We start from the raw sequence: 27,050 nt of genomic DNA on the forward strand, positions 1-27,050 counted from the left end.
AGTTTCAGCAGTACACCAAATGTATTAACTACTGTCCATACAGGAAATGATAGTCACTGCTATAAGGAGCTTGTAATTCAAAACCAGTAACAATGAATAAGAGTGTGGGGGGGAAAGTGTAGGCTTAGATGATCATAGTGTTCACACTTACAAGGGAAAATATTTAGCTGGAAAATTTTTTAAATGATTTTAGTTTAGCTAACACAGACCACTAGGACAATGGCAGTACTTGAAAACGTGCAATGGCCTATATGCATCTGAATGAACCACTAAAAGCTTTAGCGTACCCTGGAAGAACACCTGTGTGGGAGAAGAGGGATGCAACACAAAACGGCTCTTGTGCAATTAAGCACACAGTTCATAATTCAGCACAAGTTCTATTGAAAACTGACCTTTTAAAAATTTTTAACTACAGATATAGCCACAATCCATCTTTGGCTATATATAGCTTTGATTTATGTTTCTGCTAAGCTTCTGGCTAACTTTCCTGAAAGAAAAGCATAAACTGTAAACATGAAACTGTGCAAATACATACTATCGTCTCGGTCACCTTTTTTTTTTTTTTTTTTTTTTTTGTGTACTTAACCTTAATATAGTGCTTATTCCAGAGGCCCGGATGCTATTTAAATAAAACAGTATGAGAGAGATGGAAAGACAGTTTAACATCTTATACATATCTTTAAAAATAACATATTGTGAATAGACTTTTTTTTTCAAGGTAGGCAGCAGTAGTAATAATAGAACAAGCAGTGACTATCTAACACTGAAATGGGACACTGACATTTTAAGGAGAACTTCAGCTGTGATATTTGAAAGATTCTGGAAGAGAACTTAATGGTTCATGATAAGGATTTATTTTTGCTATTTCTAGTTCTTTCAGGAGAGAAAGAGAGAGAAAAAAGAAGACTAATGATCTCTTCCTTTTTCTGAAGGAAGAAATAAATTAGACTCTCAGCATAATGTGCAGAAAAACAGATCTCAGTATCCTGTCATTTTCTGAACAGGTTTGTGCCTTTACTCTCGGGATGTCACTTTGTATATGTTTGTGCATTATTTCAAATACTTGGTGATATAATTTCTTGAGATATAATTTATGCATTTCTTAAAATGGCCTTTGAAGTTGTTAACACTGGTGTCATCAAGACTAGCTAGCGAAGTGCTAGTTTAAGGTGCCCTGAACACCTGCTTGTTATTTATACAAATAATGAATTTTATAGTGCGTTTGCAAGATAACAGAAGGAATAATTGACTCTTTCTCTAGCTGTTGATCTGCTTCTATCAGTTCTCAGAGGGTAGATATTCTCATCCTCTTAGACTTCCATGTATGACTTTTATGTTATCGCACTCAGTCTTTACAGAGCTCTATCTTGTCTCTGTCAACATGGACTAAAGCACATACATCAGACTGTTTTGCTCTTCTCTACTGCAAAGCTTCCTGCCATCTACCCTCAAGACAGTCGTGTTCTGGCCCTCAGCTTTCATCCTCAAGCTGCTAAACACATTGGTGAAAATTTTGAAAGTCTTCTGTAAGGTTGGTTATAAAGACAGAGACACAATCAACTTTTGTAGCATAAGGCTATGGATTTTCACTGGGGAAACTAGATCTCTTTTCCAGTCAAGCAGAAGGCTTTTAAAGAACTACTAAGGTGTGCACATCCTACACCAGCCTCAACATCTCCTGCATCAAGTTCAGTTCTGAGGCTGCCAGCACCAGGATAAACATAGGGCAGCACAAGCATATGCAGGCTCTCTCTTTCCCTTGTGTAATGCCTATCTCATACAGTTTGCATCTGAAGGAAAGAAAGAGGCAGAATGAACCGATGTCATGGGTTCTGAAAAAAATAATGACATAGCACACTATTCAAACTCTCTGGTGATGACAGAAATATAGAGACACGCACACAAAATAAAAAAAAAAAAAAAAAAAAAGGAAATACATGAGGATTATGCAGGTAAAAGTTATATTCATTTTCCTGGCTTATTTTTGATATTTGAAAAAATGCTACTCCCTTTCTTTGAAGGCCTTTACAAAACATTTCAACAAGTATAACCCAAATTCATGATTTTTTCTGCCATATAATTTAAAAATCAACAGACATCTACCCTGTAATGACTTCAGGTTTCAAAATATCAACAGTACATAATCTCTTGATAAATGCACAGTACATAAAAATTAACACACGTGGATCTTCAAAATCTAGTAAATTTGAGTCAAATTTTTATGTACAGTGTTGGTAAAATTTTAAGAAACAAATGTAAAGTAAGGCACAGAGGAGAATGCAACAGAAGCAATTAAGCCACTACTCTTCACCTGCAGAACCCTGGCACAAAGCCTACTTTCACTTGCAAGTGTGATATGAATTCATGAGTACTGAAAATTTGCCTATGTCTGATATTTACTGGAAAATACGACTGCTAGGCTAGACAGGTCTGCTTGATTACAGCACTCAGTCTCAGGAGTATTTTTTTAAATCCATGGCTACCTAGATCCCTTTGATCATTTAAACCCAGGTGCCTTTGGGCAAAGTATTTCAAATAGGAATTCAGAAGCACCTATATAAACATGTATAGGTATACCATGACAAACTATAGCCCAGTATGCCCATTCCTACCTGCTGCCCACAATGGAAAATTTTTCTAGTGTATTTATTTCAAGTGCCAGGAGAACCACTGTCAGTTATCATCTCATTCTGAACCATCCATAAGACTAAAAAGGACAGAGGAAAGAAAAAGAAAACATATCCATGCAGGATTAAGTACTGCTAACACTGCTGGTCTACCAGGTAGAACATATCGGTGAATTCAGACTGGCCTAACACATCGTGCCATTACCCCCTCAGTAGCCACTGGTGCCTTTAAAGGAATTGCTGTTTCTATTCTATTTGCAGATTAAAAGGGTTTGTGAACAGTTTTTTTTTTTGGTTGTTGTTTTTTTTTTTTTTTATGGCTAGAGTGAAATATGTCTTTTTTTTTTTTTCTGATAAATATTACTGAATACCTATTTAATATTGTGCAATTTATTAAAAAAAAAAAAAAAAAAAAAGTGTTCTGCACCAAATCCTACTACCTTGGAGATTTTGCCAAATGCTTTCTGTGAAACTTTTTGTGTAAAGGGAGCAAGTTTTGTATGGACCAACATTTGCAACGTTTCTATATTAGTCAATGATCCATCTAGATGTGTATCTCCTCAGAACATCCACTGCAACTCCAGAAAACATTAAACCACAGAAAGACACCATTTGATAGAAGGATGAACTTCTTCCCATTCTGAGCAGCTTGTCATTTTATGCCCCAAAGCTTAAACATTCTTGGTGCCTTTGTGCATGCAAAGTGAGCCCCATCAATTGTATAGCAAATTAAATACAGTAAAGCATGGTATCTCTCATACATTACATTTAGCAGTTCTACTGGAGCAAATAACCTATTAGAAAAAATGTGTAAATATAGAATATTTTATTTTAAAATCCTATATATTACCTTCCAATACTCTTACTTTCCTACTTATTAAGACCTCTAATACCAATAAAAGCACTAACTTTGCATAGAATCATAGAATGGTTTGGATTGGAAGGGACCTTAAAGATCTTCTAATTCCACCCCCCATGCCATGGGCAGGAACACCTTCCAATACACCAGAAATTTTACATCTTGCAAGCTTTGTGCAGATTCATCCTATTAGATGGACCCTCTGGAAATTAAATTCCATTTTTCCAATGGAGTTGCATCCAGTTTTGCTGTGACGTGCTGTCTCTCCTTATTTACATACCAATCCATCACTCATTGCATACAAGAAGCAATTTGTAAACCATACAAATACCTGTGTGTACCAGATTTTAAAAAAGATGGTCTGTTTTGTGGCCTACGCACTGAAGATTTATAAAGATACAAAAAGGTTGCATATCAGCCTGTACCCAGTAAAGCAGTCTTTAATTATAATTAGTCTTCCTAAATACTAATCAGCAAATTCACCTATGTGAGTTCTTATATTAAATTCCTCACTATATGAAGTAGCATTTCACTGAATATTTCAACCTCTTTGGTTCATTCCTTCCAGAGGGTAGATAATTTCAGGTAATTAACAAAATATTAAAAAGCATTACTATTCTTCTTAGCAACAACACTGCTTATTCTTTACACTGTTAAAATAACATTAGCAGAATCAGGTGCAAAGCAACGAGTCTGTAGGAAGTTTCCCTATGCATTATGTATCCATGTAAGCAAATTAACTTTCATGCTTTTAATGAAGTCGAATACTTCCACTAAAGAAAAGTGCAGTGCCAAAACATGAAGGAAGTGGCACTGGGCTCCACGCTCTCTTTTTTTTTTTTTTTTTTTTTTTTTTTTTTTGACTGAGCAGGTCTGATGCAGATTCACAGCTGCATTTCAAAATGCCCTCTGTTGGTGCTGTGGAAAATCCGAACAGTGCTCGTTGGTGGCAGCTGACACACGAGCATGCACACACGGCTGAGGAGCCCTCATAGCTAAGGAAGAAGCAATGCAAATAACTGCTGACAGATTTTTTAGAGATCTATTACACTCCAAAGAAAATATATTACTATCTCCTATATACGAATTCCTGTTTTGCCGTTCAGACACCAGGATCAGAAGTGAACCTGACCGTCAGCATCACTCTCTGTGTGCCAGCTGCTGCCACCATCAACAATCAGGAGCACTGGAGGCCTTGCTGAAATCCCATCCACCCACTTGACATGAGCTTGTGTTTTAGCACCCTAATCCTACTGGTGTAATGCTTCTTTTCATAATCAGCTAGGGCTGAAGCTCTGTGGTCTTCCCTGCATGGGTGGGAGCTCCACAATTTAAACCCTGCTGTTGATTCTACAGTGCATCCTCCTGAACAACAGTAAGCTCTGGTGCAGGCATCTTTCTGCTCCATTAAATATATATATATATATATACACATATATATATGATTCTCTAGAATATCTCTTAATTTCCTTCTGGTTCAGCATAACTACAGGCATGTTTGCATAATGGAAGCTTTCTGTAAGATGTGCCAGTATTGTCTCTCTGCTAGACCTCTGCATTTTACCAAAAAATGAGAGGCTAACTAAAAATACTAAGGATGCATTCTCACACCATGAAAGTAAATTAAGAGAAATGGAGCAAAGCCTGAAGTGATAAAAAATGTGCAGGTGAATACGGAAAGGAGACTGCTGCCTGTGATCTGTTTGCAAGAGCTCAGTGCTCGGCAGAGGGCTCCAGCCCTGCGCACAGGCAGCTGCTCACTGATGCCTGTGCCCAGCAGTGCTGCCAGCAGTCTGCACACAAGAAGGAAATTGCAGAGTTTGTCTGGTTCCAGGAAATATAAACCTCTATCTTGAAATTAAGGTTAAAGTATTAATTTGCCCAAAAGGAGAATAGTCTTCATATTTTCTGTTCATGCCTTTTTCTGAAGATCAAAATTATTCCTAACAGAAAAGATCTATGGCGTGCCTGCACTGAGGAGCTGCAGAGACTGAAATAAAATGGCTCACGTCCTTCTCGATTCTGTGAAACAACCACCACAGAAAAAGCAGACAGCAGAGCAGGAAGCGTGCCTGTGTTCATGTGCCCGTGCACTCTGTATTAGTGACATATCACAACGCGTTCTGCTTGAGTGAACAGAATCAAGTACTTGTTCTCTCTCTTATTAAATACATTCTTAAAAACATGCCTGCATGTCAGTCTCTGCTCCCATCTTCTTTCCCAAGTGCTCTCTAGGCTACAGAACAAACTTCGGTGTGGAAGAGCGGTACGTCCTTTTCAGGTCTTGACAATACTACGATGAAGTGTAAATATTTGAAACAGCTATTTAATTGAACCCGACATGAAATTCAAAAGCAATCAGACTGGCCTGATTTTGAGCATGTGCTGGGATTACTCCCTTCACTGCAGTACAGTAGTGCCTGAAGTATGCCACTGCACGTGGATCAGCTCTTATTCTAAATTAAATACTCTTCACACGAATTATTCAGAGTCTGTACCTGATCCCATACTGCTTTCAATTCTGTAAGATCGTTCTGCCATTTCTCTACAAGATTGTTCACTTCGTAAAGAAATGTTTTCACTCCTACCAAAATTTAGACTACTTTGCATACAGGATATCTTACGTTATCAATGAGATTTTTGTTCTTCTGTATTTATTGTAAAAAACAAACTTCTCTCCCATTAAAAAAAAAAAAAAAAAAAAAATCACTCTCAGAAACACTCTATGTATGACTATTTCCCTAGAGGTTAAGTTTTTTTTTTTTTTTTCTTGTTTTGTTTTGTTGTTTTTTTTCCTGATGGAGAGGTTATCTAAAACCATGAGATTTTACTCCTCATGACTGTTAGTGGTATGTACGGCAAATTCATTTGTTCACTAAGTAGTAAAAATATTTAGAGGGAAAGAGAAGTGCCCTAACATCCCATGTAACGGAGCACTGTACAGCTAGTGCTGTAAATGACACATGTAAACAATACACACCCCAATCTCACAACTGTAATTGCAGGCAGACTGCAATTCAGAACAGAACAAAAACAGTAGGATTTCTCTTAACAGTCATCTATGCAATGGCTAGTATTATTATCCTTTTTTATTTTAGACTACAAGTAGAAGACAACTACTGTAGATTTACTTTCTTGCCAAAATAACAAAGCCTAAAAAGGGTAAAATGAAGCCTTGGGATGGGAGTGGAGGTAGGGGAATGGCCCAAGTCTTGGATATTCCTAACCTAGTATAAACAGGGATTCCTCACTCTTTTGCCTGAAAGTTTCATTTATTTCAACAAATCTATTTAAATTAAACAAGATTTGAAACACATCATTCTTAAAAATGTGCTTTCCAATCTTCTGACTGATTTTTATTAAATAAAACAGAGAAGTGGAGTAGCCATGAAAGGTGTATGTAGAGAGTTATGCACACACAAATGAGTTTTTCAGTGAGTATAGTCATAACAGCTTTTTACAAGGTAGTACATTTAGGACTTAAGACTGTCATATGCTAAAGTGTTTTAGCACCGTTAAAATGAAGAGTATGTAATCTCAATAAGAATATCTGTCTTAATAACCCCACCAGCAATTTGAAACACAAAATGTGCCTTTTAAAACTCATTTTAGAGCTAAAGACAAGAGGTGCTAAAACACACAGTGCCATATCATGCAGATTTTCCTTTTAGGTTTGCTTTGTTTCTGTGATAACTGGAGTCAAATTTTTCTTTTCCTTTTTAAATAAAAGGAAGCTGTCAGAACCAAGTTAGTCATTTTCAAGGGGTCCATTATCCTATTACTGAGAAAGAAATTTAATAGCTTATTGGATATTTCAGTGCAAACGTAGCTCTGCATTGAAACCCTGCGTCATGGAATGCAGGATTTAGTGCCTGTGAGCTTAATGTTAGAGTTCAGTTCAAGTAACTGGCTCTCACTGAGAAAACATAGGCAGCTTAACACCTAGAGGTTTAACACGAGATCTTTCATGGTGAAGTCTATTGGGAACAAAATCTCCATCTTGGTGAAAGGAAGAAAACTGTCTCTGCATTGAGCCAAATTTACCAGTTATCATGGTAGATAGAGCAAACACTTGTAGCTGAGCCATGAACTCACTCCTTGTGTGCTTTTGCAACTGGAGTGCAGATAGATCCTTATACCAATACAAGCTTCTGTAACAAGGAGGCCACCATCCCATGAAATATGAGGTTATGAGTTTATATTTTCTATGAGATTCATATATATCTTTTTCCACTACAAACATAATTTGGAATGACGTTAATAGAAGACACGTTCTAAAGACTGCAATTCACAGGTGGTCATAGTTTAGTGCTGTACACATAAGATGCATTCTTTTCAAAATCCTGACACTCTGTGATGCATTTTCCCTGGCATAGCCTAGAGCATAAAATATATAACAAAGCCTAGGTTCATTCAAATTCAATTATTTAACTGAAATAACTCCACTAGCAGCTTTGAATTCCACCAAAGATCAGGGAGTTTATCCAGTCCTCCTAAAACCTAACTCACCTTCTGGAGATTCCTCTTTCACATGCACACACATTCTTTCTCTCTCTCTTGACTATATGGAAATCCTGGGAATTGAGTGCCTAAACTTGGGCAGAATTAATCAGTGTTCAGATGTCTTTGAAGTGTCTTTGAAGAATACAGCGCTAAGGAAGAGTATTGTCATACAAAGTGTGACAGAATGGACAGATCACAGTCCCCATGGGGCATCCAGGAGCAATGCAGCTTATACACTACCCAGCTCATGGGGGAAGTAGCAAAATTGCCCCTATCTTCTTCCTTGAAGGACGTTTAATATGGCTTTACAATGAAACCCTTCTTCCTCATACAGCTTTTTTCATTAAACAGAGATCACTGTATGGCGGGGCTGATAGTATTAAAAAAATAAATCATAGACACTTCATAATGTCTGTTTTTGTTTCCAGACTTTTTGTAAGTGATAAAATGAAGTTACTTTGTCTGCCACCTCTTGTACTTTAACCACAACACATATCCCTGAATTCTTCAAACTCCTTCACTTAGTGAGCTCTACAAATTTGCTGAGTTGATAACCTTTTACTTCTGTAATACATAGTTTAGAGAGACTTCAAAATGAAGCACAAAACTGTGTTCCCAAATCCTACTGAAGACAAAAGGAGCTGCTCTGAAACACCAGGAAGCAATATTTGGTTCTAATGGTTTTTTCACACAAGTTGATGATGTTCTGAGCAGTTCCTACCAGGAAGATATTTTGAAAGATTCATTAGATCCATTGACTTCAGTCTTATGCTAGTTTCACTGGCTTAAAATAAAAATGAAGGCAGAATCAAGCTATTTCCTGACTCAGAACACAGCTGTTCTCCCTCTGATGGCATAACTAATTCATTTAATAATATTCAAAACATGCTACAGCAGCATATTCTAGCAATTTCCAGTTGTCCATTATTTTTTTCCAGTTTCCCATCATAATCAGACTTGACTGAGAGAAAATGGGAGGAAAAATACATGCATTATGCATGTGTAGTGCATAATGTCTGATCTATGATGAAATTTCCCATCATTTGCGCAGAGACAGAATAATTTCTCCTGGCTACACCACTCCTGACTTTTTCTTTCTCTTTCTGCTCACAAATATGGGTTTTATAGCAATGATCTGACTTGATATTGTACTGAAATGAGATAAGCCATATCATGGATGGGGAGGATATATAAATGTTATTATAGTAAAATTTGACGATGAATCAAAATTTCAGAATGAATATTAAAAATATATATTTTTTAAAAATCTCAGACAACTCTAGACAAAGCTGCTCTGTATGTACTACAAAACTTTATAGGTGTGCAGCTTACCTTTTTTCCCCTTGTACTCCTTTTCCAGATTAAAAGGAGTGAACACAGGCTCATTTTGTAAGCTGTTTCCTCAGAGAGACAAAGGAGTTCAGGTCCCCATGAAATACCTTAAGTCATGGTTTGACTGAAGTCAGTGGGAGCCATCTCATTAACTTAGCTGGGTCTGGATTTTTACCTTGTGTACAATACTAACTGAAGATGCAAGGGGAAAGCATTTCTTTCAGGCATCTCAGTGAAACCTCTACCATCTCAATGAAGATGACATAATGTAACTAGTCAAAGGACCAAAGCCAAAACACATGGGTACATAAGCTTCATTTTTGCTTTCCTGGGGCCATTTAGCCATGGAAGTTGTAACACAGTCGAGCAAGACCAGCTGGGAGCCAAGATGAGACAGACTCAGCAGAGAGCACAGCTGAGCACTAATCACCATTTCCACATACACCCTGCTGAGCACTTGTGCAGAGCAAGTGCTTGGGTTTTTTTCCCATCAATAACTCTTTCACAAACCTGCAAAAGGCAAACAGCACTGCACGGGAGGCAGCTCAATATAATTTGAAGGTATTGATGTTACCAGGTATAAATGAGTAAGTAATACAATCTGCTGCAGTTTAATTGCAGGTGAGGGTTCATTGGAGGAAAGAGCTCAGCATGACTCTCCCATCCAAGGTTAAGCACTCAGGGTTGGAAGTGAGGACAAATGATTTCTGCTGTTTTTCAACCATTCTTATAGGGCAAATATTGAGGGGAATTATGTTGTCTGGCTATGCTGATTATTGTAAAATCCATTCTAGATAAAGCTGGCATTAAAGTAGCATTTCCTTATCACGAGGTTGAGTAGGTTATTTGAAGGAAGTGGGAGAAGGTAGGGGTGAGGAACAGCTATGAATAATTCCTTTTAATTTTTGCATTTAATGCAAAATTAATGCATGTCACATTGTATGAGATACGGCAAAATTCTGCATGTTTCTGCTCTGTATCTACATGTAATTGCAACTCTTCTCTCAAGTTGCAAATCACTCAAAAATGCCCTCTCCTTTCCTTTTTCTACAACGTAACCTACTAACTTTAGATTTTGTGGTAGGAGGAGCAATCTGAAAACCTATGCAATTTGCATCTAAAGAGCTATGTGGGGATTCTTCTCTCTTCCTATACGAAGGAATATATAGGAACATCCATCCTATGCAGATGTTCTTCTGGAGACACAGAAGTAGCAAAAAATTGCTTTACTGCTGTTTTGTGACAGTGAGACTTTAAAAGGTTTGATGGAGCAAGCACTTGTTATCACACTTGATTCTAAAAATTCTTGGGATAGTAGAAGATCACCATAGTACCTCTGGGAAGAAGGCTCAGTCTGTAATCAAGAGTCTGTAATCAATATAGGGAGGCAAATGTTGTTAGTATTTGTTACAGGTCTCCAACCCCTTCAGAAGTTCCTGAATGATTCTAACTCCTGTCAGCCTTGTTAGAAATTGTATGCACTCAGCATCTTAAAAGATTAGAGTTACAACAAGAAGATACTTCCTTCTGGTAATCTCACAGGACTGAATTTAATTATGGGTTAACTGAATTATTGAATTATTGTTTATATAACCCTTGTATCATTTCCTGAGACTAAATAGGACATTGTGCCATTTAAAATAAATAAATAAATAAATAAATCAGCATGGAGAACTTATGAGAGATCTAAAAAACCATCATGGGACAAAGTTAAGGAAAGAAACAACAAAGTTTTATGCACTGTGCCAATGACACCCTCCTGCTTTTTGAGGCATGTTCTGTTGGTTTTATGGTCACATTTTTCTGCGTTTCGGAACTAGTTCCTCTTCAACTACTCTTGGAAACAGTTGCACAAACAAGTGGGAAAACTGAGTCACTGGAGAAAAAAGATGACTGCACACAAAGAATTCTCAAATGTACAAATTAAGCACACTAAAAAAATCAACAAACTTTCTATAATCTTCTGTGTAGAGATATTACTTCCTAAAACAGATTATGAAAATATTCTAGGCAAGAAATATGATTACTTAGTTGAGAATGCCTATGAAAACAAAGTATTGTTTGGTGCAAGGAGAGGTAAATGTTGATCCTTTGTACCTGTCAATGTCTCTCACCACATCTTTGATGACTTACACCAGATATCCATTACATACATTCTAAATGAAAAGCTAGGTCAACAGACTGGAAAAAGAGTACTTAGGTGTCAGTTCCTGATATTGATAGCAATACAGAGAAGAACATTTTAAATGTATTTTCCCAAACACTTGAAAACAATCAAACAGGATGGTATGAAATGGATAAGAAGAAAGTGTATCTGAATATCTGACAAATTTAGCTAGGCAAGCAATTAGGGAAGCAGGACACTGTTGATCTGGGTGTAATTCCATCTCCTTGTAGAAACTGCATGTTTTTTTCTGCCAAACAGACACTGCTTTCTCCTTGGCTCCTTGTCTTCGGCTGAAGTGGTGTCTGACCCACCTGCACTGCAAGTATACTACTGACTACAGCACCTACACACTGCTATCCTGGATTCTATCAGGTGGTCATAGATCAACAAATACTTTGCCACAGACCATAGCAGAGTTACTAGAAGAGAAGTGAGAAGCTTCTTGTCTACATCTGCAGTCAGTTTTCTGAAAAGCTCGAAGGAAAGAAACTGAGAAGGAAAGAGACTGAAAAACAGAACAGGATGGGACAGGCCAGGCCAGGACAGGATGGGACAGGCTCAGCTTCCCTACCTTGGACAGCTCCCCAGTGCCACTTCTGCAGGCAAAACAGGAAAACGGTGCCACACTGTCGATGACGACCAGTACAGGTGATATTTAGAGGGGTTCGATGAGCACAGAGAACAGACACAAATGAAGAGAAAGGTGTCGTATTGCTCCTCACTTCAGAGCTTAGTCACCTGGATTCTGTTTACTGCCTCAATTAACTAATTGCTGTAAGCAAGGCTTATTGGCCACAATACCCAGGAGAAAGCATGACAAGAAAAAGCAAAGAAATGGAGCACTGTGAAGAAAGGAGTTTGGAAATACACATGGTGAAGGTAAATAAAAGAGGGTGAGAAGATTAAAATGGAAGAGTGAAAAAGCAGGATGAGAAAAAACGATGAGGGAGGGCAGGGAAGGAAAAAAAAAAAACACAACCTAGGTAAGGGGAGTGAACAAAACATGAAGGCAGAAGAAAAGAAAGACAATGCATGTAGAAAAAGGGAGTGATAGAACTGGGACAATTAAATAGCAAGAACAATGAAGAAGTGATACAAAAGAGAGATGAACGGGAGACACGCAAGCATGTGGGGAGCATAAAATAAAGGGAACCATACAGAAAAGTGTAGCAAGAAAAGGACACATGCTGTAGTGACACCTGCTTCCAAGGCTTCACATCCATTTTAAGTACCTTCTTCAAATTTCCAAACCTTACATCTATCTCCCAAGACATATCAATATTCACTGGTTCAGCAATGGATCCATTAACAAATTAATGTATACACTTTGATCCCTGTGAAGGTGCTATTACCTTCCATCCTCTTAAGAGCGGTCATAATCTTGACACCACTGATTAAAAATGTAGCATTTTAACCTGGTTTAATTATGATGATAGGTGCTGTTATTGCTCTAAATTTTGCTTTTGCACCATAAATAAACTTGCTGATCGTATTTAAAAGTCATAAACAATTTCCATCTGATATCCAAGTTAGTGATATGTTCATCAGCATATTCATCAAGTGGCATGCATGTAAATGAAAGTTTTGTTGATTTTTTGTTGATTGCTTGCCTTACTTCTTCTACAGAGAAATTCTTAACCCTTAGGATCTTCTAATAGTAGGTCAGACTATCTGAACTTAATTCCAATTGGAATGAAGGGAAACAGTCCCACACTCTTATTTAATTGCTATCAATTAAATGTAAAATTTTACATAAAAATGGTAATCTTTTCTGTAGCCAAAGGGGTGTATTAGATGCAGAAAAAAATATATAAATTATTGCCATTAGAGAATTATATGAGCCCATTCAAAAAACAGTAAAATAAAGTATCAAGCAGTAATAAAAATATCAACTCCTTCGTATATTTCCCCTCTTTTTAGGCATGTAATTTTTCATTGGTCACAGTTCCCTATTTGTCATTAGAATCTGCATCTGGAAAGCATTCTGCCAGGGCAGGAAGGCAAATAATAGTAATGAAAAATTCATGAAAATTGCATTCTACGAAATAAGTGCTGATATTGATGGTCTGTTATCAGAGTCCTTTAAAACCCAAACAAATAAATCCCTCCATCAACATAAATGGACTCTTGGGGAAGATAAAGCAAACTTTACTATTGTATATTTGAATTAATTTGGAATTAAGAAAATACTCGTAAAGCCTTTGCTTCTTTCAAAATCCAACAGTTTGCTTTTTCATTTTATATAGATTAAATATATAAACAATTATATTTCAGTGAAGTTGAAGAGTAATGCTGAAAATTTTGCAGGGTGATATCTATTTGTCCATGGTGGGAATGCAGATTTTTACATTTCTGATACCTAATTAAGATGCACACTAATTTGAGGTCCCAGTATTTAAAATGTTGTGAGATTTTTTAAGTAATATTTCACAGAAGGAATGGCTTGCTTTTCATGAACTTACAAGTTTTCAGATGAAATAAGTTTTGTAGCTCAATAACACTTTTTACCAAAGCAAACCACTAAGGGCTCTATCAATCTACAATGATCTGTTGCATCAGGCAATGAACAGTTCCTTGCTTCACAGTAAAATGACAGCTGACTTGGACAGTCTATCCATGGCAGCCATTTGCTTATTTTCTTTCATATTTTTCAATAGTAGCTTCTAACCTGTTGTAGATTCTGGCATTGGCCACTGAAATGTGCTGGGCTGCATGGCATCCTACCTTCCAAATCAATTCAGATGAACTTGCCCATGTATCTATCCTCCTCACACAGCTAATGCCATGTGTTTGGTAAAATGGGTACACCTTACACTTCCTTATGATAGAACTCCTTGATACCAAAAGACATCAGGTCCAAGTTCTAAAATCACTTACTGCATGCAAGCCCTACTAAACTGCATGAGAAATCAGGCAGAAGGGAGTTTACATTCTGCAGGCTGAAGCCTCCAGCAGGCCTGTCAGCTTGGATGCGGCATTCATTCATTCAGATTAATCAAAGCTGTAACCTCCATTTTATTCCCACTACTCACTAGAAATAAAATAATGACCGAGTGGTCTGAAAATAAAGAATTCTTACTGTTTTAAGGGGCCATTCACGTGGAATAATTGATTTTATTCTAGAAATTCACTTCAGGACAAGAGTCTGGTAACAGAAAGCAACAGAATCAGCAACATCTCTATTACACATCTGTTTCTTTCAGGCACCTGTCTGCACTTTAAATCTGGATGTGTTTGTCGTCACACTATAGAACATTCCTGGATGTAGACATTGCTCTTATTTGCAACTCAATTGTGTATATCTATGATCAATTTAAGTTCCATTCTAGATCTGGTGGGAACAGAATTAAGGCTTCTTGATTTTTCATCTGTTCCCATTTGGATACAGATATACAGATGGCTGGAAAGCCTCCTCTAAGCCACGCTTCAAATATCTAAGTTAGAAAAGATTTTCTTCTGAGATTTTTGAGGATATAGAGACATTTTGAGCTATTCTACCAGGTGAGGAAAGTGAGTCAAAGTGATTTAATTTAGCACTAAGTTTATTAGACTACAGAGAACTTGGGAAAATTGATTTATTCCAAGTTGCTGGGGCACTACAATATTCAAACTGCTAAACTTCAGCTATGAAGCGAACAAAGTATAAATTTAAATCCAATCTGAATGACTAAGTCATTGATGAAATTATGGATAAAACATTAATTGAAAGGACTATAATACACTCAGATCTGGATCTTGAGAAAAATGTGGAAAACATCAGTTTGTGTTATTGAATTATTAAAGTACAATGACAATTTACAGAATTATTGAAGTTATCAAAGTTGAATTATTTAAAACTATTGAGAGACTTTGTCTTGAAAAAACTTTTCTAACTTGAGAACAGGAATATTTTTTTCATCATAATCAGAGATCTGTTGATCAGAGATCAACAGAAAAAAAAAAAGAAAAAAAAAAAAAATGCAAATACATTCACTTATCTAGCCAGGCTACAGGCAGACACCAACATACAGTATATGAGCTGCACAAACAAAACAAATAATTGTGGGTTTATATTACATACATGCACATAATTATTTATAACTATGCAAGTACCACACTGTAGGGAGACTAGTAGAGCTAGTAGATATCTCAAAATTCATTTAATTCTGCATCGGGTAAGGTTTTTTCTCTTACAGTTCAAATAAGAGATGTAAAAGGCGATGACTTTGACCTGTGTGTTTTTTTTTTTCCTGCAAATATGTAATACAGCTATTCTTCTGGCAGTATGTATCTGTGCCTATGTCTGCACTTATATAGTATTGGCCATCTATACAAATTAAATAGTTTGTTATCTTTCCTGAAAGAATAGAGCATAACATCAGCAGAATCTGACTTCAATACTTCCACTTGGGAAAAGGTTACAACTCATTGAAATAATGCAGGCCCTATATAATCAATGCAGACGTTATGTTTGGTATATACACCTACAAAATTAATGAGAAAGACTAATTAATGGAGTCAAGTCCAGTTGGAGGCCAGTCAATAGTGGCGTTCCCCAGGGCTCGGTGCTGGGGCCGGTCCTCTTTAATATCTTCATCGATGATCTGGACGAGGGCATTGAGAGCACCCTCAATGCCCTCGTCCCTGTAAGTTTGCAGATGACACCAAGCTAGGTGCGTGTGTCGATCTGCTTGAGGGTAGGAAGGCTCTGCAGGAGGATATGGATAGGCTGCACCGATGGGCTGAGGTCAACTGCATGAAGTTCAACAAGGCCAAGTGCCGGGTCTTCCACCTGGGGTGCAATAACCCCAAGCAGAGCTACAGGCTGGGAGATGAGTGGTTGGAAAGATGCCAGGCAAAGAAGGACCCGGGAGTGATGGTTGATAGTCGGCTGAATATGAGCCAGCAGTGTGCTCAGGTGGCCAAGAAGGACAACAGCATCCTGGCTTGTATCAGAAACACTGTGACCAGCAGGGCTAGGGAGGTGATCGTCCCCCTGTACTCGGCTCTGGTGAGGCCGCACCTCGAGTACTGTGTTCAGTTTTGGGCCCCTCGCTACAAGAAGGACATGGAGGTGCTTGAGCGGGTCCAAAGAAGGGCGACGAAGCTGGTGAGGGGCCTGGAGAACAAGTCCTACGAGGAGCGGCTGAGGGAGCTGGGGTTGTTCAGCCTGGAGAAGAGGAGGCTCAGGGGTGACCTTATTGCTCTCTACAGGTACCTCAAAGGAGGCTGTAGCGAGGTGGGGGTTGGCCTGTTCTCCCACGTGCCTGGTGACAGGACGAGGGGGAATGGGCTTAAGTTGCGCCAGGGGAGTTTTAGGTTGGATCTTAGGAAGAACTTCTTTACCGAAAGGGTTGTTAGGCATTGGAATGGGCTGCCCAGGGAAGTGGTGGAGTCACCATCCCTGGAGGTCTTTAAAAGACGTTTAGATGTAGAGCTTAGGGATATGGTTTAGTGGAGGACTTGTTAGTGTTAGGTCAGAGGTTGGACTCGATGATCTTGAGGTCTCTTCCAACCTAGAAATTCTGTGATTCCGTGATCGGTACTTCAGTTTTGACTGCTTTAGCCTTGTGAATTGGTCTGTTTTGGTTTCGTTGGTGGGGTTTTATTTGTTAACGAGAGACTCTGACCCTTGGAGATGTGGAGAAAAAACGGGTCGAGGCAGGGTTTCATGGGGCAGCCTTTCTCTCTGGCAAGCCAAACAGCCTGGGGGGGAGCCAGCCCCAGAAAAGGGGGCCCTCAGCCCCCCCAACCCTCGTCCTTGCTCCACATGAGGGCATCTTCCGGGCCTCTCCCAAGGCAGCCACCTTCAGCCTCGCACGGGCCACTCCATCACAGAGCTTTGCCGAGGTCACAGTGGCCACCAGCGGGCCTGCCCTTGCCCCGGGCCCTATAAAAGGGGCCCCCCTGCCACTGGCCCGCCACTTGCTCAGCGATTTGGTCTTCTGAAAGCCAGCGGCTGAAGGAAGGCCAGAGACAGGAGCAAAGCGAGAGAGAGGCGAGCAGCAGCCCTTCTCAGTGCGAGGACAAGAAATTGTTCCTAGGACCACTGAGGAGGATGTCTGGCTCTGCAAGAATGCGCCATGGGTCGAGGGCCAGCACCTCCATCACAAGAACCATCAGTGCCCAGGAGGTGTCTGGTGCCCGGCCCAGAGGCTATTACGATAAATATCATTGGAGCCGAAGCGATGTGGGGAGCAGGCCGGCCCCTCGGATGGACACCAGCAGCAGACCTGGGCCTAGCCGGAGGTCCAGTGAGGACAGCAAAGAGAGAGAGCGTGGGTTGGAGGGCCACGGGAAGCTGAGCCGTGCCCAGCGGACGGAATATGATGCGGGACCCAGCCGTGGCCAAGGGAGAGATGCCATCAGGAATTCCGTCAATGAAAATCAAGCGGAGAACGGAACGGACCCGAGGCACGGAACTGGGAGGCGTCCTGGTGCGGCACCGTGGCCGGAAAATATGCCCAATGGACGGCAGCCTGTGTGGGCAGTCCCTGCCAGGGACTGGCTCGTCCTCCAACCCGCGGAGCCCATGGAGGTGGGTGCACAAGATGAAGAGCAACCGATGGAAGTGGACCCACCTCGGCCACAACAAACATGGGAGTCCCCCGGCAGCTCTCTGAAAAGTGTCCTCAAGGAACACCGTCAGCTGTGCAGAAGGGCTCGGCAAGCTCCCTATTCGTCATCGCCCAGGCTCCACTCCAGGCATTAGCCTGGAGCCACGTGGCAATAAAGACCTTTGCCAATTGTCAGAGGTTGTGTGAGTGCTTCTTTCCCATCCGGCAGCCCTTGTGCGAGAGGTGGCAGCCCTTCTGCGCAGAGCCTCGAGGAAGAGCCCAAGAGAGGCCCCAGTTCCCTTCGAGCTGCTGCGCTGGGGTGACAGGTGGAGTCCCCAAGGGCCACCATGCGCCTTTAACATTTGTGAAAATAAACCGAGGGGTGAAAACAGTAGTGTGTGAGTGATTATAGCTGGCTAATTGCTTATCTTAGGAGTGAGTTTCTATATCTGAGTAATTGGTAATGACAGACGTGGAGAAGGCTGAGGTACTCAGCAACTTCTTTGCCTCTGTCTGCACTGGTAGAAGGGCTCAGGGGGTGACGTTATCACTCTTTACAGATACCTTAAAGGAGGCTGTAGCGAGGTGGGGCTTGGTCTGTTCTCCCACGTGCCTGGTGACAGGACGAGGGGGAGTGGGCTTAAGTTGCTCCAGGGGAGTTTTAGGTTGGATCTTAGGAAGAACTTCTTTACCAAAAGGGTTGTTAGGCATTGGAACAGGCTGCCCAGGGAGGTGTTGGAGTCCCCATCCCTGGAGGTCTTTAAAAGACGTTTAGATGTAGAGCTTAGGGATATGGTTTAGTGGGGACTGTTAGCGTTAGGTCAGAGGTTGGACTCGATGATCTTGAGGTCTCTTCCAACCTAGAAATTCTGTGATTCTGTGACTAACTTCTCTCAAGTCATATGAGGAAAGCCTTTTCCCTCATTTGGGCTTTCTTGCAGTTCTCTGATCATACAGAAGCCATCAAGATGTCAGGCTTCTGTCTGGAGAATATGTCAGTAGGTGGAGGGATGACTGCAGAGATATATTGCCAGCAGGAAGACTCTCCACTGGCAGCCCACAAGACAGAGAGGCAGGCATAAGTCTGCAGAATCTATGGCTTTTTGGTCACCTCAAGTGCTTGGCACTACTGAATGCTTCCACAGGGAACTGATGCAGGCAACAAAGTAGAGGTGCACTTCAGGCTACTTCACCTTACATTAGATAACACTTTCAGCCATAATCTTCCCAGATTTTATATGTAGCTATTTTCTTTCTAGACTTTGTCAAATTCAGGAACAACCACCCAACCAACCACCAAGCTAAATGGATGAATGTGAAGCTAAAATCATTCATTAAGTCACTAGATATGTCTAACTCTCTGCTCTTCGTTTCTTTTTACCCTACCATTGGTGTTCACTGAAGCAGCTATACAGAACAAGAACTTACTGCCATGCTGTGAACTGGACACAGTTCAAGCAGATACACAGCCTCAACTTCTGCTTTGCCGTGTTGCAAAGTCGTCCTATCTTTCACAAACCTAACGAACCTAGGTCACTGGGGACTGGATCTGGGACCATCAGCAATAACTGCCTACTCCCAAATGCTATCTGAAAAAACAGCAGATTTTTGTAGATATGTACTAAAGGACAGACTGAATTTTGATGCAGAATTAACAACTTAGAAATTATACATCCTAATATACAATGATCCCAAGCATGTACAAAAATATCTATTTATCAAAACAGTCTACTTACTTGGAGGAGCTAAGTATTTAAATGTATTTTGAAAAACAAGTTATTGAATGAGTATAATCATAGAAAACGCCACCTGTTTAACTCTCAAGCACATATTGTGCAGGCACACCTGTAAGCAGAATATGGCCTACATCACTCAGGTAACAAACAAGCATCTCGATTTTTTGTGTGTTACACCTAATTATTGCAATCTCCAGATCTCAGTGAAAAAGTCATAATGGTTTGAATGTGTTCAGGATATTCCAGCCAGAGAAAATGAAGGATTGCACCAAGGCAAGTCACCACCTTACATGATGGATATCTTCTCATTATTGTTGTTATCATTACTTATGATAATTTCCCTTCAGTTATTAAGCTAATTCATTTGGTCTGTATTTTATTAGCTTTTGGAACAAGAAGAAATGGAAGTTAGGTCCAGTGGTGTAAGACACTGGCAAGACTCAGAAGATACCAGGGCAGTTTCACTTCAGACAAGTTACCGTGACACAGCTTACAAAATCTGATTGTGTAACTATGTTGAGGAAAATAGGACTTTTTTCCTTCATGACCTTTAAAGACAGTTGTATTTTGTACTGGCACAAAGTAAGTCTCATAACTAAAATACTGTATTCCTATTCTCCAAATAAGAAGCCATAAAGACAATCTTCTGTCAAGATTGGTGAATCCATATTGAGCTCTTACCAGCCTAGCTAGGCCAGGTATGTCCAATAAAATGAGCTATTTCAGCAAAATTAAGGTTTGTAAAGGTCAGTCTTTCATATTTCGTTTCCTCAGTAACAAAATAGGAATATTTTATGGTTAAATATAATAAATTATGAGGTGTTTATTTCCATGATAAGCTAAAACAGTATTTTAAATGAATAATCATAATAATCTTGATACTGAACATGAAACATCAGAGTTCTCTGCTCAACTAAAATGGAAAGCAAGCTCGGTGTAGTTGCTGCTAAAGTCTTTCACTTCCAGTTGACTTCAGCAGGCTGAGAGTAATTGCTATGTTGCAGAGAATTTCAGCTGTTATGCGATTCAACATTTTCAACCTATTCAACAATTATTGTAACTGTTTAGTATTTCCACTGTAATCACATTTGGGGTAAGAATAAACTGTATATATGGTATGTGCTTGTGTGCTTCCCTGCATAAGCATAATTCTACAAGGGCAAGTTTATACATGGAGATAGAGAGCAAAGCTTGATATTAGTCTGCCCACAGAGGGGAGTGGGGCATGTTCAGGTCAGCAAAAGGGCATTTTGACTTACTTCAAGAAAATCCCAAAGCCAAATTCCTGGAGCTAGATTACAGGTTCCACTAGAACCTGTTTAACTAGAACAACGTCAGCCAGATGTTTTTCAGAACTGCTTTAGAACCACTGCATTTGAACTTGAATAATTTTGAATGCATGTCAACCACTCCATTTTTTGTCCTTTACAAATGTAAAATACTATTTTTTATTAGAACCGTAGTAGAAACTAATTTCTAACTACCCAGTGATATTTTGGTAACTATATGCAACTGCCCTTTTATTTAAGGCCTTATTTGTTGCTTTTTACCTAAAATCTTTGAAATAATAGAGTAATAAATAATATGAATAATAGGGGGAAATGAAAAAAGAACATAATTATATCATTTCAGATACCAAAATATCAGTAGTCAATGACATAGCAGGCAGCCATACCTACATCTTGAAAAACATTCCTTTCAGTTTCAAAGGGAGAAGCAGCTGTATTAGAAAAATCAAACTGGCAGAAAAAAAATGGGTTTATGTTGTTTGGAATAGCAGGTACAAGTGTGTAACACTCCTACTCAGGATTTACATGTATACTTTGAATCCCAGCAATGTACTTCTTTCAGAAGTGCAGAAGTTTCTACAGACAATGAACTTGTCACACAGAGCAAAATTCTTTGATGTAAAGAGAATGTTTAACTGGCTGCATTAGGCCTGCATTCATTGGTAATGGATAGAAACCAGAACATATTCAAATAACTGTGTGCACAACTGTGGTTCATAAGACTACACCTACTGCACATGGGAAGTAGTACTGATCTCCATTGGTGTGCTAAATGCATGCTCCTGGGAAGCACTGCAGCTCCTGAATGTGTGCAGACAGATGATAGAATATATGTTCAGTAGACTCCATCATACCACAACAGGATTACAATTTGCAAAAATTGTAATTTTGTCATTGGAAAAAGATTGACCACTATAGCTTTAACTGTTTGGTGATCCAGCAACAGTTTGGTCTTTCTGCCACTATCACGTAATGTTCTGTGCTCAAAACTATCCAGAATACCAGGGTATGTCTAAGAAGCATGCCTATTCAGCATAACTCTGCTCTGACAGCACTATATAATCATTGGTAGACATAATTTTGTAACATCAAGTGCAAAATCCTCAGTTATTTTCACTAATAATAATGCAAAATGTATAGTTACATCTTTATATATTACAATGAATAATTACTCAATTACATTCCCTTTTCTATGATGAACACCTGTTGACTACTCGTGTCTACATTCCCCTGATGTTAACAAACTTCCACATGAAATTTAGTGATGGCTGATTTCAGCACCTTTCTAAGCATAACCACAATGGGGCTGAAAGCCACCTGACAGCTCTTCAGTCTCACATTACATTACCAAGATACAGAATGATGGTACAGGCTTTTATTTTTGCCCAAGTGTTCACTTCATAAAGAATGTTCTCTCCCTGAATATTCAACTAGTTTTTATAATCTAGCAATTTCTACTCAACTTATTCATAGAGCAAGTTTTTCACTTTCTGCTGTATAACATGATAGACGGATTCCTGTGCAGTGCTATTTCCGCATAACATTTATTGATAATGAGTTTCTCTGCAGATTGATGTTGTAGAATATTTTCATGGAAGATGTTACACAAATTAAAAAGAAAAGATGCATTTCATGGTTTTCCTTTATTATTTCTCTGGTAGAGTCTTCTGGTTCTATATAGTATCAATAGTTAATGTTAATACATAGTGAGCGCTACTGTGAAATTGCAGCCATTTTTAGCTGACATACTTTCATTCAATTATCACTTTGCATCTAAGCCTTGAGACCTCATATGTATATAAAAACATATTTATAGCATGCATACATGTAAGATAGATTTTTATGACTTGGGTTTAATAAGTAACAGAAAATGAGTATTTAATGGTGGAGGACAGGAGTTTTCTTCAGTGCTGAGGCCACCCGATTTATGCCCTTGACAACCAACAGCACTTTAATTACAGCCTTTCAAAATAAATGACGTTCTCATAGGAAAATTAAAGTTGGACTTCGATATTGCAAAAATCAAATATTCTTGTCTCTTGTGAACTTGGAACACCTAAGAACACTCTGGAAATAAATATTTCAGTGTTCTAGACACTTTTCCTGTTACCTCCTATGAATAAGTCACAATCTTGTTTTTACCGTTCACTTGCTACATTTTCTTCTCCAAGGCATGCATGCATCCTGTTCACAGAATTTGAAGCATACATTTTTCATTAACATCTACTGTAATATTGTGTTTATGCATACTACTTCAAGAAAAACATTTTTGAGAAGGATGTTACTTAAGTTGGAAAAACATGACAGGAAATGGCAAAACTGAGGTTACATACAATTATATACAGAGGTCAGGACAGGCTGGGTTAATATCAGCAGGCTACGGTAGCAGTAATCCTCAAAATGTCAAATGTATATCAGCACCTTACTGACATATTATTTCATACATCTGTAGGACAACAAGGATTGCTGCTGGGACCTCTGCATTTCCATTTAGACCTGTGGGTACTATTGTTAATTGCATCGTTGCAGTCTCCCACTTGACCTCTGCCTCAGCTCATGCACCAAATGGCTGATGTTTAATTAGCTGATTATAAGCAACTTGCCCAGGGTCAAGCAAAATATCTGTGGCAGAAGGTCACTGCATAAAAATAGAGATCTGTGGTTTATTGATAATAAACAAAATTGCTTTTAAGAGCCACTGGTATCCCAGAAGCTGGCTAGGATTTTCACATTCTGTCTTTTTCATACCATCAGGGCCTATAACAAGATCCTAAAGTCAGATATACACAGGTAACCAAGGATATGCTATTGTCAGCATTAGAATAAAAGCATATTGGACATGTTGTACATAAACTCATTTTCCCATATTCTGCAACAGCCAGCCAGAAGGCAGCTTCACTAAAAGCCACATAACTGCTCAGCCCACTGCTAAATCTGACACAAGGGGAAACAGACCATACAAACCACAGTTCAGTATTATTTTCCACAGCCACACAGCTTCTAAACCAAAATTGGCCCAAGGCCAGAAAGCATAGGCACTTATGTATGCAAAATGCTATATAGATGTGTTCATAGGTGGTATTTAAAGTGGTAGATTCAGAAAAATAATCCTAGCATGACTCATGCAAAACATAGAAAATTCATTTTCTAGACCAAACACCACAGTGTAAAAGGCAGCACAGAAGACAGAAATCCTTCAGAGTCATCTGCTACTTCAGAGCTGTGACCTATATCTAGTAGTCAAAGAAAAGACTTTAGAAAACAGAGCTTTACAGCAACAGGAGATTATTAAGCTTGGTAGAGAAACAATTGCTTGATGCAATTATAAATCAAAGTAGAACTTAACTCTCCCATCTGCACTGTGGATCTTTTGTATGTTTTGAAGTTGTTTGACTACGGATCTGCCAGTGCTGTCACATGCCACCATCTATCCAAGACTGCTCTGTGCTGCACACATCAGAGCTACAGATGGGTCAAAGAGGAAGACTTTGCCCTATTAAGAAAAAATAAAATGAAATAAAATAAGGAAAGAATAATCTTGCACTTGCTAGAAGCTAGTGCAAATGCTAATAATTAAAGGAATGCCCTTGCTATCATTCAGCTATCCACCTCTGTTATATCCTCCTATCATTTTTCCTTTCCATCACATTTACCAGGTGTATATGCAGGATACCTTGTTAGGATGCTAGAAAAGATACTGCTTTTTTGTCTCACATGGATCTTGGCCTGGGAGCCACCACTTTGCATCTTCCAAGTAACAGACTGTATTAAAGCAGTTGCACCAAAGATTAGAAAGCAGGTTGATGAAGTATTTTTAAAAAATTATCTGTCACGACCGCAACAATCATTGAAATGAATGACTGTAAAATAAGCAATATGTTCTCTCCCTTGCACAGGGCAGATTTACTTATGGAGTAGTATGTGAATTCAGTCCACACAGCAAATTCCCCCAACCAGACATTTTCCTGAGGGACTGGAAATACACATGCATGCACACTGGTGCATTTCTGAATTCTGATATGGCATGCAAAGCAGAACAAAAATCATCTGTCAGCTCCTCAGAGCAGAGCCCAGTTCCCATATGCCACTCTTTCTCCAGAAGAGGATTACTGTTTTAATGTGATGAGCTCACATCATCTATTCCATGCTCACTGGGCAAAACAAAACAAAACCATGTAATCTATCCATATAGTGAGAAAGAGTTAATCCTGGTCCATGCACACAGCCCCAGAAATGGCCTTTCTGTAGAGAAATGGTATGGCAGCCAGGGGAAAGCAGGTTTCCTTGGGCTATCAAGCAACAGTAACTGCAACTGCTGCTGCCGCTGCAGCCTCTGGCTGTACTCGGTGATACAGAGTGCCCCGTGCCGTTGTCTGGCCAGTGGGGCTGTGCAGCCACGGACCTGCTGGCTCTCAGCCAGTTCTAATCCTTCCCCAAATTGTTTCATCCTGCTTTTGCAAGGGGGTTTATCCAGTGATATAGCACAGGTCTGTTCATGTATTGTGCTTTCTGTTCCTATGGAAGCAGCAAAACCACAGTCATTGCCTGTGCCCAGTGCTTACCAAAGCCTGGGAATACAGGCAGACTTTGCTCCAGAGGGAAGAGAGCACCTGGATAAAGAGGCAAGGACCTGCAGTCTACTTCCACACAGCGTATCTTTGCCAACACGCTAGGTTAAGCTGGAAAATCTTTTCAAATCATGTTTCTATTAACTGTGGCAGCTGCTCTCTGCCTGAGAGGTGGAAGGAGCTATGGTCTCTTTCTTCACTTGAAGAAGCTCCATCAACATTTCTTTAGCAAGGATAAGGTTTCGCATCAAGGTGAGCTTTTAAAAATCCACCTGAAATCCCCAGGGGCATGCACAAATAGCCAAGTTTTCTTTTCATCAAAGCAAGTATAAATCTCTCTTCTTAAAATCTTACTCCAGATGAGTCAGAAGAAGCCTATGCTCTAGATCTATGAGTTTTATCATCTAGTTCCCTGACTTCTTTAGTACTTTAAATTTTTCCATAAACTCAATTGGTTTTGCTGAAGCAAAGCAGAAACAGCTTTATGTTTTATGCTAACATATTTCAATGACACTTTCCTGTTACAGAGATTGCTTGAAGTTGGTTAAAAAGAGCTGTCAGCATTAGTGCAGATAGTACACATAGATGCACATAGACAATATTCATAAGTCATGCATCACCCCACTTTCTTGTAAAACTATCTTGATTGAAATGGACAGGAGGCATTTTCTGAATCTTTTACCACCAACACATTTTTGTTTAGGAGACCATATAGATGAGATGGCCACTTACACAATGGCTTATCCTTGTCCCATGCTGACTATGTTTCCCATCCCCCATCACACAGTCACCCTCTTTAGGAACACACATGTGCATTTTTTCCTGCAATTGCTTCACTTTGGCCAAATAATATAGAAGCCCCCTCCTAACTCTCTCTACCAGTACATTCACAAAATTGTAAGAAACAAAACCAGAGAATCAACACAACTCTTCCTGCCCTTACAGCATGCACACAGCTTGCATCCTTCCCACCACACACATATTTCTAGTAAAAATTTGTAGAATAGGGGTTGGTTACTACCCTGTGTTTTACTGTACCTGACTCACAGTTACACTCTAAATTGGCTTTTAGGCACTACTAATTAATAACAGCTTTTTGTCAGCTTCTGAAGTTAAATCACTGTGTGAGTTTCTCAGTTTTTTCTGCCCACGAAGCACCCTAACCCTCTTACTCTGTTGCAGAGTGAAGCAATCTGTGTGTAAAGTGGAGGTAAGCAAAGCACTCTTCATTTTTAATGGTTTGTGCTCATGATTTCCAAGCCAGACTCATGACTTCAGAACAATCAAGGTTGATACAGTAAATGCAACTCTAAATGGCTATCACTTATTAACCCCTATTCCCCTAACAACTGGGAAATAATTTGGCAGTAGCAAAATCTTGCTGCAGCTCCTCAACTTTTCCTCTTTTACTTGGAGTAACCCAAAAGCAAGGT

The 27,050-nt window shown here is 39.4% G+C and overlaps 1 protein-coding gene and 1 long non-coding RNA gene across 13 annotated transcripts in view; one reads left to right on the forward strand and one right to left on the reverse strand.

The window, feature by feature from the left end:
• PLPPR5 (phospholipid phosphatase related 5) overlaps positions 1 to 27,050 on the reverse strand; it is a 263,660-nt gene that overhangs the window by 122,755 nt on the left and 113,855 nt on the right. The window lies entirely within an intron of this gene.
• LOC106016844 (uncharacterized) lies at positions 9,712 to 13,326 on the forward strand. Its single transcript, XR_003498720.3, has 2 exons — positions 9,712 to 9,908; positions 11,747 to 13,326. It is a non-coding gene; the product is annotated as an uncharacterized lncRNA (long non-coding RNA).

This window comes from Anas platyrhynchos, chromosome 8 (genome assembly GCF_047663525.1).
Source record: "Anas platyrhynchos isolate ZD024472 breed Pekin duck chromosome 8, IASCAAS_PekinDuck_T2T, whole genome shotgun sequence".
Taxonomy (NCBI): domain Eukaryota; kingdom Metazoa; phylum Chordata; class Aves; order Anseriformes; family Anatidae; genus Anas; species Anas platyrhynchos.